Source organism: Zophobas morio, unplaced genomic scaffold, assembly GCF_036711695.1.
Source record: "Zophobas morio isolate AGI-343-1 ecotype UQ-CSIRO unplaced genomic scaffold, CSIRO_AGI_Zmor_V1 ptg000028l, whole genome shotgun sequence".
Lineage (NCBI taxonomy): Eukaryota > Metazoa > Arthropoda > Insecta > Coleoptera > Tenebrionidae > Zophobas > Zophobas morio.
The window spans coordinates 2,940,062-2,957,014 of record NW_026972133.1 but is presented as its reverse complement, the minus strand read 5'-3'; the positions used below and the strand labels follow the sequence as shown (position 1 = coordinate 2,957,014).

At 35.2% G+C, this 16,953-nt stretch overlaps 1 protein-coding gene across 2 annotated transcripts in view; it reads right to left on the bottom strand.

Annotated features, from left to right (window-relative positions):
* The window catches only part of LOC135136910 (zinc finger protein chinmo-like), a 181,457-nt gene extending 165,242 nt beyond the window's left edge, over nucleotides 1–16,215 (bottom strand). For both annotated transcript variants that reach the window (XM_064066384.1, XM_064066388.1), the window contains exons 1-2: nucleotides 15,967–16,215; nucleotides 11,535–11,547 (exon numbers count right to left, since the gene is read on the bottom strand). The gene's annotated coding sequence lies outside the window, so the exon portion shown is untranslated. The remainder of the gene's footprint in view (nucleotides 1–11,534; nucleotides 11,548–15,966) is intronic.
* Nucleotides 16,216–16,953: the final 738 nt, after the last annotated feature.

Here is a 16,953-nt window from a genome sequence, read left to right as displayed (position 1 = left end):
CGTCAATTAATTTGACTATTTTGTGTTTTTAATTTTGGCGAAATCGAAAAAAAATTGGCGAAATTTTCATTGTCTCTGATGTTGTTTAGTTCTAAATGGGTAAATTTTGTCTAAATTGTTGGTATATTAGACTTACGTGTATCTTAGTACATATTTGTTTTATTAAAACAATTTCCGATTTATCATATTTTGACGAAATTTTCAAAAATACCAATTTGTAAATTAATTAGTTAGAGTCCCAAATGTAGTTGCTATAATTTATCCACTTTGAGGACAACGTAAGATTAATTACCTTGTTATCACGCCGTTGAAGACATTTTTTATTTTTCCAAAATTTGTACTTTGACAAAATTTTGAAAATCGTTTATCTTAATGACGGTACAGCGACACATTCAAAATTTTTCGAAATGTTTTGTCGTCAAACTGTGATGCAAGCAGCGTACAGTACTTGAAAATTCCAGTGGTTTTTCTTTTACAGAAAATAGTTTTTAAAATACGATCTATATTTACGAAATTTTGACCACAACAAGGGTAAATTCTCTAACTTGATAGAAGAGTTGGAAAATTGAAGCACGTAATTAGTGCATTTATGACAACAGAAACCGCGTTTCGCCCTACGTTATTTACTAGAGGTGTGCTTTTAAAAAAAACTCACAGATTTTGACGAAATTTTTGAAAAAGTTGAAAATTTCAGAGGTTAGTGAACAAGTTTTACGTGTGAATATCTTTGAATTATCTATTTAGGTAACAAAAACAATGGTTATGCAGTTCGTCAATTAATTTGAATATTTTGTGTTTTTAATTTTGGCGAAATCGAAAAAAAATTTGGCGAAATTTTCCTTGTCTCCGATGTTGTTTAGTTTTGAACGGGTAAATTTTGTCTAAATTGTTGGTACATTGGACTTACGTGTATCTTAATTCATGTTTGTTTTATTAAAACAATTCCCGATTTATCGTATTTTGACGAAATTTTCAAAAATACCAATTTGTACATTTAATAGTTAGAGTCCCAAATGTAGTTGCTATAATTTATACACTTTGAGGACAACGTAAGATTAATTACCTTGTTATCACGCCGTTGAAGACATTTTTTATTTTTCCAAAATCTGTATTTTGACGAAATTTTGAAAATCATTTATCTTAATGCAGCTACAGTGAACACATCCAAAATTTTTCGAAATGTTTTTTCGTCAAACTGTGATGCAAGCAGCGTACAATACTTGAAAATTCCAGTCTTTTTTCTTTTACAGAAAATAGTTTTTAAAATTTGATCCACATTTACGAAATTTTGATCACAAGGGTAAATTCTCTAACTTGATAGACGAGTTGGAAAATTGAAGCGCGTAATTAGTACATTTATGACAACAGAAACCACGTTTCGCCTTACGTTATTTACTAGAGGTGTGCTCTTAAAAAAAATTCACAGATTTTGACGAAATTTTTGAAAAAGTTGAAAATTTCAAGGGTTAGTGAACAAGTTTTAGGTGTGAATATCTTTGAATTGTCTATTTAGGTAACAACAACAATGGTTATGCAGTTCGTCAATTAATTTGAATATTTTGAGTTTTTAATTTTGGCGAAATCGAAAAAAAATTGGCGAAATTTTCCTTGTCTCCGATGTTGTTTAGTTTTTAATGGGTAAATTTTGTCTAAATTGTCGGTATATTAGACTTACGTGTCTCTTGGTACATATTTGTTTTATTAAAACAATTCCCGATTTATCATATTTTGACGAAATTTTCAAAAATACCAATTTGTACATTTAATAGTTAGAGTCCCAAACGTAGTTGCTATAATTTATACACTTTGAGGACAACGTAAAATTAATTATTTTGTTATCACGCCGTTGAAGACATTTTTTATTTTTCCAAAATTTGTATTTTGACGAAATTTTGAAAATCATTTATCTTAATGCAGCTACAGCGAACACATTCAAAATTTTTCGAAATGTTTTTTCGTCAAACTGTGATGCAAGCGCGTACAGTAGTTGAAAATTCCAGTGCTTTTTCTTTTACAGAAAATAGTTTTTAAAATTTGATCTACATTTATGAAATTTTGACCACGACAAGGGTAAATTCTCTAACTTGATAGACGAGTTGGAAAATTGAAGCACGTAATTAGTACATTTATGACAACAGAAACCACGTTTCGCTTTACATTATTTACTAGAGGTGTGCTCTTAAAAAAAATCACAGATTTTGACGAAATTTTTGAAAAAGTTGAAAACTTCAGGGGTTAGTGAACAAGTTTTACGTGTGAATGTCTTTGAATTATCTATTTAGGTAACAACAACAATGGTTATGCAGTTCGTCAATTAATTTGAATATTTTGTGTTTTTAATTTTGGCGAAATCGAAAAACAATTGGCGAAATTTTCCTCGTCTCCGATGTTGTTTAGTTTTTAACGGGTAAATTTTGTCTAAATTGTTGGTATATTAGCCTTACGTGTATCTTAGTACATATGTGTTTTATTAAAACAATTTCCGATTTATCATATTTTGACGAAATTTACAAAAATACCAATTTGTAAATTAAATGGAGTTGCTATAATTTATACACTTTGATGATCTTGTTATCACAAATCTTTGATGTGTTCAAAATTTGTATTTTGACGAAATTTTGAAAATCAAATGAAAAATAATTGACGAGTATTTGTCGGTTGAAATATCAAAGTAAAGAATCAACTTCTTCATCAAACCAATAATCTAAAAATTAACAACATCTAACCGTCCGGAATCATTATTTTTAACGAACGTTACATAAAGAACCATCAATCTAAATCATCGTCCCCAAAATACCGCTCCACCTAATATCCCTCTTATTGAATAAGCATTAAACCCATGCAATTACTGAATCCCAGAAAACCGTCCGATGATTCATAACTAATAGCTATTTATTTTTTCATTAGAAAGACACACCGTAATCGTCCCCGTATAACTGGTTGCATAACCCACACCCTCGACCCGGCAACCTTGCAAACTTCGCTTTCTTCGAACTACTTGTCCGCACCAAAAGCGAACTAATAATCCACCATCCCCCAGCCAAGTTCTTTTTCATTTCCACAAGAATCCAGCTCTCCGCGCGAAAACATCCGTCTTGGCGACGGACGTTGCGTGAACAAATCGATCGCATCATCACTTGCACTTTTATCCGCCCCCGGCCCCGCCGCCCCCGCCCCGAGCCGAAACTAGGGCACCTCTTTATGATTTTTCCCCGAGTTAACACTAGGCAGGAGACACTTTTCATGTTGATTTATCACCGGCTCGTAAATCCCGCCCGTAAAACGTCGAATTCACCCCTTTTCAACATTTATGGATATTTTCCGTGCGATTTACAATCCCTAATTAGCGCCGATTCGATTAGGACCGCACGCCTCTGGACGAGCGCCCGTTTTGGCACCTGGCCAAATTATCGAAAGTCTTCGGAACTTTCGCCGGCGGTGAAAAATTGGCCTGGTGATGACAGTTGGGCTTGATGAGGCCGGCGGGTGTCAAGGTCGCGGCTGGGGATGGCTGGGGTCGACAGGTGTTATGAAGAAATCAAATTCGGGGTTTATTTAATTCGGGGTTTGGGCGGTCGTTAACGAGGTGAAAAAATTCGCTAAGTGATTTCTGGCGGGGTTTGGGGAATGTTGGAATGTTGGAGGAATTTGGGGCCACAAAGGGTGATTGTAATCGAATTTGGGCGCTATGCGCTTGTAAATAAGGAAAGTGGAGGGGAGAACGGGATTTGGAGGTTAAGTCAGGTCATGACAAGTCTCGTATAATGAAATTTATCGGAAAATTTGTATTATTACAAACAACGTTATGTAAGTAAGTAGAATCATAGTCAGACGGAAATTTAATCTTGAAAGCTTTCATGAACAGAATTAAATTACTGAAAATGGATTTTTTTACAGAGATTGCTTGATAGAAATGAATTTTTGAGTAATTCTGCACATATTTTCCACTAAACATTTATTTAGATATTTTTTAATAAAGAATCGACTGAAATCGTTGTCTTGTCGCTCTCTGTTCTCAGTTGCGCTTGACCTAATGTTTAGTCGCAGTGCCAAAAAACCACAACATTCAAATCACCTTCACATTTTCACAGAAGCCCCATCGATACACATTATATTGAAATAAAACAAAAGGACTGGAAGGTTTTCAATTTCCGCCATGAAAAAGACTGTCTTTAGACTCCACAGTGACAAATCGATGAAGAATCGCCGATCTGACGGATTACGTCGTTGTTTTAGTTGCTGAAAGAACCCAATATTATAACAAAAGACCACGAAACCATTAAATCTAAAGTATGCCTCCAAGCCATTATTCGGCAACCGGTATTGGCACACTCGAGCACCACGTTCCAGAGGATTCTTTCCTTTAATCGAGACGCCAGAAATCGGGCTTTGCTTTCCAGAGGGAAAGTCTCGAACATTTTTCAGAAACGTATTCGTTATCTTGATTTGACAGACTTATTTATAAATTGGGGAAACAGAAAGACTGCGAACTTTTCAAAAACAATTTCTTTCCCAATCCAAGTCAAGTCAAGTCAAGTCAGGTCAGGTCTAGTTAGGTCATGGCAAAGCAGGTCATAACAGCGCATAACAGGAAGATCAAGTTAGGTCACGGCAAGTCAGATCAAATCAGGCCAGGTAAAATTTAGTCAGGTCATGATGAGTCAAGTCGGGGTAAGTCAGGTCATGGAAAGTCAGGTCAAGTGTAGTCCAAAACGGGGCAGGTGAGGTTATGCTAGGTAAAATCGAGTCAGGTCATTGAAGATCGGGTCAGATCTAGTCAGACACTGGCAAGTCAGATCAAATCAGGTCATGGCAAGTCCGATAGGATTAGTTTATGTCGAAATGGCTTCCCGTAAAGTTAAAATTGGCGTAGATTTTATTTCATAGTGATTTTTGTTTTCTTGGGTTGCAAACTAACAACTGGCAGATTTCACACTAAAAAATTGGTCGAAAGTTATTTCGACACAACTTCCCTCGCCCCTGAAGTGCAGCCAAATAAATCTCAATTTTCTGAAAAATTATCTTTTTTTTGCAATTTTTTTTTCTGAAAACCTCTATGAAGTAAAAACCAGTGGCGTCAATAACATTCCCATAGCTTATTTGACGTGATTTTTTTCTTCAAATTTTCAGTTTTTTGTTATTTTTTCGAGTTTTGAAGATTAAATTTAATTTTTTAATGTTTCAACTTTTCAATTCAATTTCTAGATTTTGCAATTTTCCGATTTGAGTTTCTCGAGTTTTCAATTTTTAATTTTTCCATTCGCAATTTTTCGTTTCAGATTTTATTTCCTTTATATTTACAATTTTTCAATTTTTGAATGTTGCGATTTTATAATTTTTTGTTTTTTCAATTTCACTTTTGAAAGAAAACTATGGCTACAAAGAAAAAAAAACAAAGATTAAGCTGAGTGATGACTTGATAAGTTATTCATTCGTAATCAGACGAGGGGCGGAGTTTAGTTGTAACATATTATTTCTCTAGAAAATTCAACCCTTTTAAAAACATATTTCATATGGTAATTTCTCGTAGGGAAATGAGGATTTTGCAGCTAAACTCCGCCCTTCAGCTCACGATGAATAAAGCATTCGTCACAATTGAGAATGGGTGGGTGGGCGGGGCTTATATTTTTGTCCGTTTTTTCTTTATATACGAAATCTTCTTTTCCCAACAAGAAACTGAAAACATGTTTAACTATCGTGTTATTGAAAGAAAATTCTATATAACATTAAATCAAAAACAAAAATTAAGCCCCACCCACCCGCTCCAATCTCATTTGTGGCTATATTTTCATTCCAAATCAGACCAAAGGGCGGAGTTTAATTGTAACATCAAAATTTCTCTAAAAAATTCTACCCTTTTAAAAACATATTTCATATGGTAATTTCTCGTAGAGAAATGAGGATTTTGCAGCTAAACTTCGCCCTTCAGCTCACGACGAATAAAGCATTCGTCACAATTTTAAATGGGTGGGTGGGCGGGGCTTATATTTTGTCCAGTTTTCTATATACGAAGTCTTCTTTCTTTTCCCAACAAGAAACTCAAAATATGTTTAACTATCCTGTTGTTGAAAGACAATTGTGATTAGATTTTCATTCCTAATCAGACCAACGGGCGGAGTTTAATTGTCAAATTCTACTCTTTTCAAAACATATTTCATGTTAATTTCTTGTACAGAAATGAGGTTTATATTTATAACAATTGAGAAGGGGTGGGTGGGCGGGAAGCCGCTTAATTTTTGTTTTTTTTAATATCTAAAGTTTTGCTTTAACAACAGGATAGTTAAACATGTTTTCAGTTTCTTACTGGGAAAAGAAGACTTCGTATATAGAAAAAATGGACAAAATATAAGCCCCGCCCACTGACCCTTTCTCGATTGTAATGAATATTTTATTCATCGTGAGCCAAAGGGGCGGAGTTTAGTTGCAAAATCCTCATTTCTGTACAAGAAATTAACATATAAAATATGTATGTTTTAGAAGGGTAAAGTGTTTTCGGTTTCTTGTTGGGAAATGAAGACTTCGTATATTAAGAAAAAATGTACAAATATAAGCCCCGCCCACCCACCCGTTCTCAATTGTAATGAATATTTTATTCATCGTGAGCTCAAGGGCGGAGTTTGGTTACAAAATCCTCATTTCTCTACAAGAAATTACCATATGAAATATGTTTTTAAAAGGGTAGAATTTTCTAAAGAAATAATATGTTACAATTAAACTACCACTCCGCCCCTCGTCTAATTAGGAATGAAAAACACACAATTGAGATCGAGGTGGCAGGTGGGTGGAGCTTAATTTTTGTTTTTTTTTTTTTAATATATATAGTTTTCTTCAACAACAGGATAGTTAAACAGTTTTTCAGTTTCTTGTTGGAAAAAGAAGATTTCGTGCATAGAAAAAATGGACAAAATATAAGCCCCGCCCACCCACCCTTTCTCGATTGTAATGAATATTTTATTCATCGTGAGCCAAAGGGGCGGAGATTAGTTGCAAAATCCTCATTTCTGTACAAAAAATTAACATATGAAATATGTATGTTTTAGAAGGGTGAAGTGTTTTCAGTTTCTTGTTGGCAAAAGAAGACTTCGTATATTAAGAAAAAACAGGCAAAATATAAGCCCCGCCCACCCACCCGTTCTCAATTGTAATTAATATTTTATTCATCGTGAGCCAAAGGGGCGGAGTTTAGTCGCAAAATCCTCATTTCTGTACAAAAAATTAACATATGAAATATGTATGTTTTAGAAGGCTAAATTGTTTTCAGTTTTTTGTTGGGAAAAGAAGACTTCGTATATTAAGAAAAAATGGACAAATATAAGCCCCGCCCACCCACCCGTTCTCAATTATAATGAATATTTTATTCATCGTGAGCCAAAGGGGCGGAGTTTAGTCGCAAAATCCTCATTTCTGTACAAAAAATTAACATATGAAATATGTATGTTTTAGAAGGCTAAATTGTTTTCAGTTTTTTGTTGGGAAAAGAAGACTTCGTATATTAAGAAAAAATGGACAAATATAAGCCCCGCCCACCCACCCGTTCTCAATTGTAATGAATATTTTATTCATCGTGAGCCAAAGGGGCGGAGTTTAGTTGCAAAATCCTCATTTCTCTACAAGAAATTACCATATGAAATACGTTTTTAAAAGGGTAGAATTTTCTAAAGAAATAATATGTTACAATTAAACTACCACTCCGCCCCTCGTCTAATTAGGAATGAAAAACACACAATTGAGATCGAGGTGGCAGGTGGGTGGAGCTTAATTTTTGTTTTTTTTTTAATATATAGTTTTCTTCAACAACAGGATAGTTAAACAGTTTTTCAGTTTCTTGTTGGAAAAGGAAGATTTCGTGTATAGAAAAAATGGACAAAATATAAGCCCCGCCCACCCACCCTTTCTCAATTGTAATGAATATTTTATTCATCGTGATCCAAAGGGGCGGAGTTTAGTTGCAAAATCCTCATTTCTGTACAAGAAATTAACATATGAAATATGTATGTTTTAAAAGGGTAAAGTGTTTTCAGTTTCTTGTTGGGAAAAAAAGACTTCGTATATTAAGAAAAAACAGGCAAAATATAAGCCCCGCCCACCCACCCGTTCTCAATTGTAATTAATATTTTATTCATCGTGAGCCAAAGGGGCGGAGTTTAGTTGCAAAATCCTCATTTCTGTACAAGAAATTACCATATGAAATATGTTTTTAAAAGGGTAGAATTTTCTAAAGAAATAATATGTTACAATTAAACTACCACTCCGCCCCTCGTCTAATTAGGAATGAAAAACACACAATTGAGATCGAGGTGGCAGGTGGGTGGAGCTTAATTTTTGTTTTTTTTTTAATATATATAGTTTTCTTCAACAACAGGATAGTTAAACAGTTTTTCAGTTTCTTGTTGGAAAAGGAAGATTTCGTGTATAGAAAAAATGGACAAAATATAAGCCCCGCCCACCCACCCTTTCTCAATTGTAATGAATATTTTATTCATCGTGATCCAAAGGGGCGGAGTTTAGTTGCAAAATCCTCATTTCTGTACAAGAAATTAACATATGAAATATGTATGTTTTAAAAGGGTAAAGTGTTTTCAGTTTCTTGTTGGGAAAAAAAGACTTCGTATATTAAGAAAAAACAGGCAAAATATAAGCCCCGCCCACCCACCCGTTCTCAATTGTAATTAATATTTTATTCATCGTGAGCCAAAGGGGCGGAGTTTAGTTGCAAAATCCTCATTTCTGTACAAGAAATTAACATATGAAATATATATGTTTTAAAAGGGTAAAGTGTTTTCAGTTTCTTGTTGGGAAAAAAAGACTTCGTATATTAAGAAAAAACAGGCAAAATATAAGCCCCGCCCACCCACCCGTTCTCAATTGTAATTAATATTTTATTCATCGTGAGCCAAAGGGGCGGAGTTTAGTTGCAAAATCCTCATTTCTCTACAAGAAATTACCATATGAAATATGTTTTTAAAAGGGTAGAATTTTATAAAGAAATAATATGTTACAATTAAACTACCACTCCGCCCCTCGTCTAATAAGGAATGAAAAACACACAATTGAGATCGAGGTGGCAGGTGGGTGGAGCTTAATTTTTGTTTTTTTTTTTTTTTAATATATAAAGTTTTCTTCAACAACAGGATAGTTAAACAGTTTTTCAGTTTCTTGTTGGAAAAAGAAGATTTCGTGTATTGAAAAAATGGACAAAATATAAGCCCCGCCCACCCACCCTTTCTCGATTGTAATGAATATTTTATTCATCGTGAGCCAAAGGGGCGGAGTTTAGTCGCAAAATCCTCATTTCTGTACAAGAAATTAACACATGAAATATGTATGTTTTAAAAGGGTAAAGTGTTTTCAGTTTCTTGTTGGGAAAAAAAGACTGCGTATATTAAGAAAAAATGGACAAAATACAAGCCCCACCCACCCACCCCTTCTCAATTGTGACGAATGCTTTATTCATCGTGAGCTGAAGGGCGGAGTTTAGTTACAAAATCCTCATTTCTCTACAAGAAATTACCATATGAAATATGTTTTTAAAAGGGTAGAATTTTCTAGAGAAATAATAAGTTACAATTAAACTCCCACTCCGCCTCTCGTCTAATTAGGAATGAAAAACTCGTCACAATTGAGATCGAGGCAGCAGGTGGGTGGAGCTTAATTTTTGTTTTTTTTTTAATATATAGAGCTTTCCTCAACAACAGGATAGTTATACATGTTTTCAGTTTCTTGTTGGGAAAAGACGACTTCGTATATAGAAAAAGGGAAAACAGAGAACTAAAATTATTAATTAAACCACAATCGAACAAAATGTTATGAACATTACGATTCTTATTTTATCATTATTGTATGTATAAAGACGTGCGTTTTCTAACATTCTCGAGAAAATGGAGTAACTGACTCGTTTTTAATTTGACCAATAAAAAAACTGTGATGATGTGCAGTATGGGAGTATATTTTTGTGGAACATTCAACTCATTTTAAATACATCAATCGTTGATTATTATTTGTTCAGGAGTTCTACAAGGCTATGTTTTAAGTCCTGTATGTTTTGCTAGTTATCTTCACGATGTCTTGGATAACACTTTCTAAATTTCCTTATTTTGTAAGAAATGGTTATTTTAAAGTGTTTTGTACTGATTATTATTTTTTAAGAGTGCTTAACTCCCACTCCATGGATTAAGCAATAGGCCAGTAATCTTATTATTGTTTTACAAACTAAACTTGATATTCATATAAACGCTCATTGAATCTATGGACACTGAAACATGTTTTATTTTATACATTTTCTGTAAAACAGTCTTTTTAAAAACTCTTACTTTGTTGTGAAATGGAAAACCTTTGATTATAAATCGGGACGAATCATTTCAGAATTTCGTACAACAAAATTGTGTTTTTTTTTTATTTTGATGAAGCATTAATACTACCTCCATTAAGTGGCTTTGTATGCCAAATCGTCCATTAGTTCACCACAAAACTTGTGATTTTTACTGTCACTTTTATGTAATTTAAAATTTAAAACTTGTTATTACGCGATAAAAACATCCGCAATGACAATATAATTCGTTCTGAATAATGCAACCTAATAATAATAATGTTTCGATTAAAATGCCTTGAAATAATTTACATTAGACTAATGGTTGCTTTATTATTTAAATTTTTACTCTTCTGTCAATTTGTATTCGATGTTCACTCCTGATGAGAAACACTTCGGATCATACTATATCTTATTTCAAAATCAAGGAACATATAAACAGGCAAAAATAATTTGTGTAAGGTTGGACACGTGAAGAGCACGTGATCGGTCCATCTATTCGGTAAACGGTACGTCTGTACAGTGGATGCTTTCATGAATCCCCAAAAAGCGACGTTTTGGGAGTTTTTTAGTAAACTCCGCGCTCGGAAGTAATGTGATGTATGTCCCCATCTTCCCCGTCGGTCGTTCCGAGTCCTTTTTATGTCCCCCGTTCCTCCTCCGACTTGTCCATGTTCCCCCGGGATGCAGAAACCGGAAAAGTGGTGTCGTTCGGCCCCGGCGATGCGTTCCGCGTAAACGAAATAGTTGCAGATGTTCGAGTTCGCCTCCTTCCGCGAAAATGTATTGTAATTTATGCGTGCGGGCCCCAATTATATCTGGCCGTTTCGTAAATAAGTAAGAGGTGTTTTATCGGTCCGGCAACGTCGCCGCTCCGCCAGCTATGCACGAGCGTGCTCGAGGGTCGCTTAGCTGATTAGCTATTTTGCTCTTCGCTATTACACGGCAGTCAATGAGTCAATCAATAGTTAGGTAGCATGCATATGCGCCAGGCATCTATGTAACACACATACACACACACACACATCCCGGTGACACGTCCTTGTCGGACGCACGCCACTGGCCGGGGCACAATACCGCGATTACGGCGAAGGCTGCGATCGGAAAAGAAAGATCGCGGCAGCCTTGGCGGTTTGAAGGTTATGCTGCGGCGGCGGCGGCGGCGATTGGCGGATGCGGCGGGTGAAAGTGAATCCGAAGACATGCAGGGCGCAAACAAAGGACTCACCTGACGACGTCTCCTCCGCCATTGATTAAATACATATAGATAGACCCATGCTATTGTTTGGAGCGAACAGGCCAACGGCCGGCGAACAAGAGATGGCGCACCAACAGTCGGCCGTCAAACGCCGGCGAAAAGCTTGGACACCAATCGCGCGCGTAGATAACCCAAATCGCAGCAACAATACATTTAATAAAGCTACCACTCGACAGAGGGCGACGAAAACAATGTGTAAAAATCTCATAGTAACCATTTATATAATTTGCAACGTTGCCAGATGAGCCTAGCACAACTTTGCCGTTATTTCTAGTCGATTAGATTTTATTTCGTTTAAAAGTTTCTGGTGAATAAATGGAATTATTATAATGAATAAACAATACAAACAAATTATTACTTGTTATTTTAAATATTTGTTAGTGTTGATGAAAACATAAATGGTAATTAAAGTTATTCTAAATACGGTCCGGTCCGGTAGCTCAAATTTTACAGTACGAGTAATATGTTTCAGGACGAGTAGGTAGCCGAGTCTTTAATTTCGAAACGAGTACTGCGAAAAGAGTTACCGGACGTATGTTGTTATGTATTTTATTTCATACTGTCAACATACTTTTTTATTCGATAATATTATTATTATTTTGAGAAAAAATCCAAATCGAGTCACTTTTTCTGACATCGTTAGCAACCGCTCTTTGGTAAATGTTTTAATTTGTTTATTCGTGGAAATCAGCATCATATGTTTAAACACGTAGTACTTATAACACTTTACAGGACTTATTGTTTTGTATAATCCGACTCGATGGACGAATGTTTTGTGCAATCCGTCTCGAAGGACCAATGTTTGTGCAACTCGGCTCGTCCTACCAGTATTTTTTGTAATCTGGTTGATACGACAATGTGATACCGAATTGTACTTTGATATTGCTCCAAGGACCTTTGTTTTCTTGCGTGCGAGATAATAGACAGCGTTCGGTTTCGATGTTTAATACAGGACGGTTACAGAAGTACTAAATTTACATTTGTATTTACAATAACAGGTAAAGCAAAAGAGACCCAAAAGGGTCAGTGGCCGCTTCCGGAAATGGAAGACTTGTCCTTTTTGGCTCAATTTTATCGGACTTGTCCGTTTTTTTTATTTTACCGGAATAGTTCGATCCAGTAAAACGTCAAACTTGACATAGTATGAAGTAAAATAAATACATTTTATGATGTAAATACAATTAAGTGTATCGATAATAATTCGCTACTGAAAATTTATTGAAATATAATTTGTGTTAAAAAAAGATTTTTGTGGTTTTATGGTTTATTAAATGTAATTAAAATAAATAATATCAAGAACTTGTATTATATATCAAAAACATTCATTGTAAATAAGAAAATTATGTAAATAAACCATAAAACCATACAAAATTTTCCTGCGACCTCTATTCAAAATCCCAGTTTACCAATAGGAATTAAGGCACAAAGATGTTTCACTGAATTTATTACCGATTTTTCAAGAAAAGTATGCTTATAAGCCTATAAGCGTCTAATGGGTTAAAACAACAAATAATAATCACAATTTATTTGTTTTATATGTTCATTACAATAATCCCATTTATTTACCAGAAACTTCTAAATGAAATAATATCTGGTTGACGAGAAATATCCGCAAATTTGTGTTAGGCTCATCTGGCAACGTTTTCGGTAGGTAGGTATCAATGGAATAATGCGATTAGGTATACTGACCGTTTTAAGGAGTGCTCGTCCAATAGTGCGTAAACTAAAAGATTTGGTAATTTTCTTGGAAGAGTTTGTTTCTTCAATGAAAATTTATGGTTTTTAATTCTTCGGCCGCTTGAAAGTCTCGCCATGTGAAAATAGATTATTTGATAACCTGTTTCGTAATAATTGTAAATACGAACAAAAGCATATTTGCATATTCTAAACAACTGGCCATATCGATTCCAAACTTGTACAGATATGTTTTTTATTGTTTCTGTTTTCAATGAAATAAATTTTATTTGCAAAATACTTAATGTCTAACGACATATCACGCATACATACTACCCCATTTACTATATTTTCAATCTGTGCATTTTTCGCTTCATTCGTAGGAGCCAAGTAAGAAGTATCAGTGAGACCGGCGGACTTTCAATAGCTCGTAAATGAAAAGATTTAGTAAAGTTTCCTAGAACAGTCTGTCTCTTCATAAAAAAATTTAGACATTTTTACTATGAAATATAGGTACAATACGCTATATTCCACTGTTTGTTTTCTTTGAGATACGAGTGATACGACTAGTTCTTGTGCCGAAGTGAAACACCAAAAAGTCTAAAGTCCGGAAATCAGAGTGAATTTTAAAACACATAAAACGACTTCTTTATTTATTTAAATATTGTCCTGTAACGTCCTGTGACGTGGAATGGAGTTTCTTAATGTACAAAAGTATGTTAGATAATAACCGAAAAATTTTCTTGATTAAAACTAAAGGAAACACAATTATTACTTGGAATAAAAATAAAGAATATCAAGAACTTGTGCTATGTATTAAAAATATTTAATTTCAAATAAGTAAATTATGTTAATAAACCATAAAACCACAAAAATCTTTTTTTAACACAAATTATATTTCAATAAATTTTCAGTAGCGAATTATCGATATACTCAATTGTATTTACATCATAATAGTTATTTATTATACAAGCGGTTAAAGTGAATGTTTAATGAGCGGCCAGTTTAAGGCGAGAGCGGCGTATGCCGCGAGCGCCTTAAGACCACGAGTTACACATTCATTTTAACCGCGAGTGTAATACAAACTTTTATTCAATTTTGACAACCCCAAGTCCCAAATTGTGAAAAAATTGGTGATTCAAAGTTCACATTCGAGAAACGTCAGAATTGACAGCGACCAAATAAAAGTTTTATATGCGTAGAATTTAGGTTACAATATCAGGTGTGTGTGTGTAGTATGTGACTCTGGCGACGGTGTTTATTTTAAGCAAACTAAAATTATCGAAAAATTGCAAAATCATGCAAGATTCCAACGGCAAAACTTGCTCCCAAAAAAGAGCAAATCAGAAAGTGTATCAAAAGTTCCTTAGATGGAAAGAGCAGCAAGGCATTGGAGAAATTACAGAAATGGTAACCATGGTTTTAAAACAGCAAAATAAAAATTTTATTTCGCTAGCGGTTTAAAAATTTTATGGTGCTACCGGATAAACCAAAGCTTTAGTGGCCTACTGACGGCAAAATAAACGTTTGTTTACATGTCAAAATTGAATAAAATTTATTTATTTTACTTTATACTATGTCAAGTTTGACGTTTTACTGGATCGAACGATTCCGGTAAAATCAAAAAAACGGACAAGTCCGACAAAATTGAGCCAAAAAGGACAAGTCTTCCATTTCCGGAAGCGGCCACTGACCCTTTTGGGTCTCTTTTGCTTTACCTGTTATTGTAAATACAAATGTAAATTTAGTACTTCTGTAACCGTCCTGTATTAAACATCGAAACCAAACGCTGTCTATTATCTCGCACGCAAGAAAACAAAGGTCCTTGGAGCAATATCAAAGTACAATTCGGTATCACATTGTCGTATCAACCAGATTACAAAAAATACTGGTAGGACGAGCCGAGTTGCACAAACATTGGTCCTTCGAGACGGATTGCACAAAACATTCGTCCATCGAGTCGGATTATACAAAACAATAAGTCCTGTAAAGTGTTATAAGTACTATGTGTTTAAACATATGATGCTGATTTGCACGAATAAACAAATTAAAACATTTACCAAAGAGCGGTTGCTAACGATGTCAGAAAAAGTGACTCGATTTGGATTTTTTCTCAAAATAATAATAATATTATCGAATAAAAAAGTATGTTGACAGTATGAAATAAAATACATAACAACATACGTCCGGTAACTCTTTTCGCAGTACTCGTTTCGAAATTAAAGACTCGGCTACCTACTCGTCCTGAAACATATCACTCGTACTGTAAAATTTGAGCTACCGGACCGGACCGTATTTAGAATAACTTTAATTACCATTTATGTTTTCATCAACACTAACAAGTATTTAAAATAACAAGTAATAATTTGTTTGTATTGTTTATTCATTATAATAATTCCATTTATTCACCAGAAACTTTTAAACGAAATAAAATCTAATCGACTAGAAATAACGGCAAAGTTGTGCTAGGCTCATCTGGCAACGTTGCAAATTATATAAATGGTTACTATGAGATTTTTACACATTGTTTTCGTCGCCCTCTGTCGAGTGGTAGCTTTATTAAATGTATTGTTGCTGCGATTTGGGTTATCTACGCGCGCGATTGGCGTCCAAGCTTTTCGCCGGCGTTTGACGGCCGACTGTTGGTGCGCCATCTCTTGTTCGCCGGCCGTTGGCCTGTTCGCTCCAAACAATAGCATGGGTCTATCTATGTGTATTTAATCAATGCCTCCGCTAACCCTCCATAAAATTAAAAACACAGCGATTCAGGTACAATGGAATTGTTATTATTTAGCGACTGGGAATCGCGGTTGCCGCGAATTTATTCTAACCTATCATTTATCACAATTATCACAACATTTACTTAGGTATTTAGTTAGGTACGAGTTTAAGAGAGAATTTGCCAGTGTCGAGATGCATTTCTCTGTTAAAACAATCAATTTTATTCCTCTCTAGTTTTGTACACTGGCACTCGGTCTTGCACCTATCGGCGCATGTCAAATTTTACCTTGGATCAAGTTTTTTGTCAGAAGCGGAAGAGTGCGCAACGTCGCGGTGCGGCCTAGCGGAGCCGCGAACCGGGGCGCACGCACGTGCGTGCGGTGCGTGGGGGCAGTGCGCCACTGGGGCACCAGGGGGCGGCAGCGCCGACGCCGCGCGGCCGGGGACGGCGAGCGCCGAAAAAAACATTTTTTACGGCGGCCGGGAGAGGTCGAGAACCGCCGATCAACAAGTAGGGAGGCAAACGGAAAAACGCGAACGAGTATGTTGGGTTGCCTAGCCTACCGTTTTTTTAATTCCACCCAATCGATGAATAGTCACCGGGGGTGGCAAAATTACCAAAATTTACTCGTTTTCCTCCAATTACTAACAATACAAGCGAATATCGATTGTAATACGACGATTTTTTGTGATAAATACGCTTTAATGACGCTACAATAAGCGTATTTTCGCGATGACCTGGTCAAATCCGTTTGGTCGTTTTGGACCCATTGGTTACCGTTGGTCGGCACGTAACACGTAACATGTCAAGTACAAGGTTGTGTTTATATCTGTTTCGACAGAACTTCCCTCTCACCTAAAGTATATCAACTTGAATTGGTGCAGTGTAATACTAAAAATAACAGTACAATATTGCCAAAATTTTCTGGGAAAATGGAGTAAGCCGTTCCTGATTTAATCAATAAAATACATTGACACATTCATTAATTTTTTT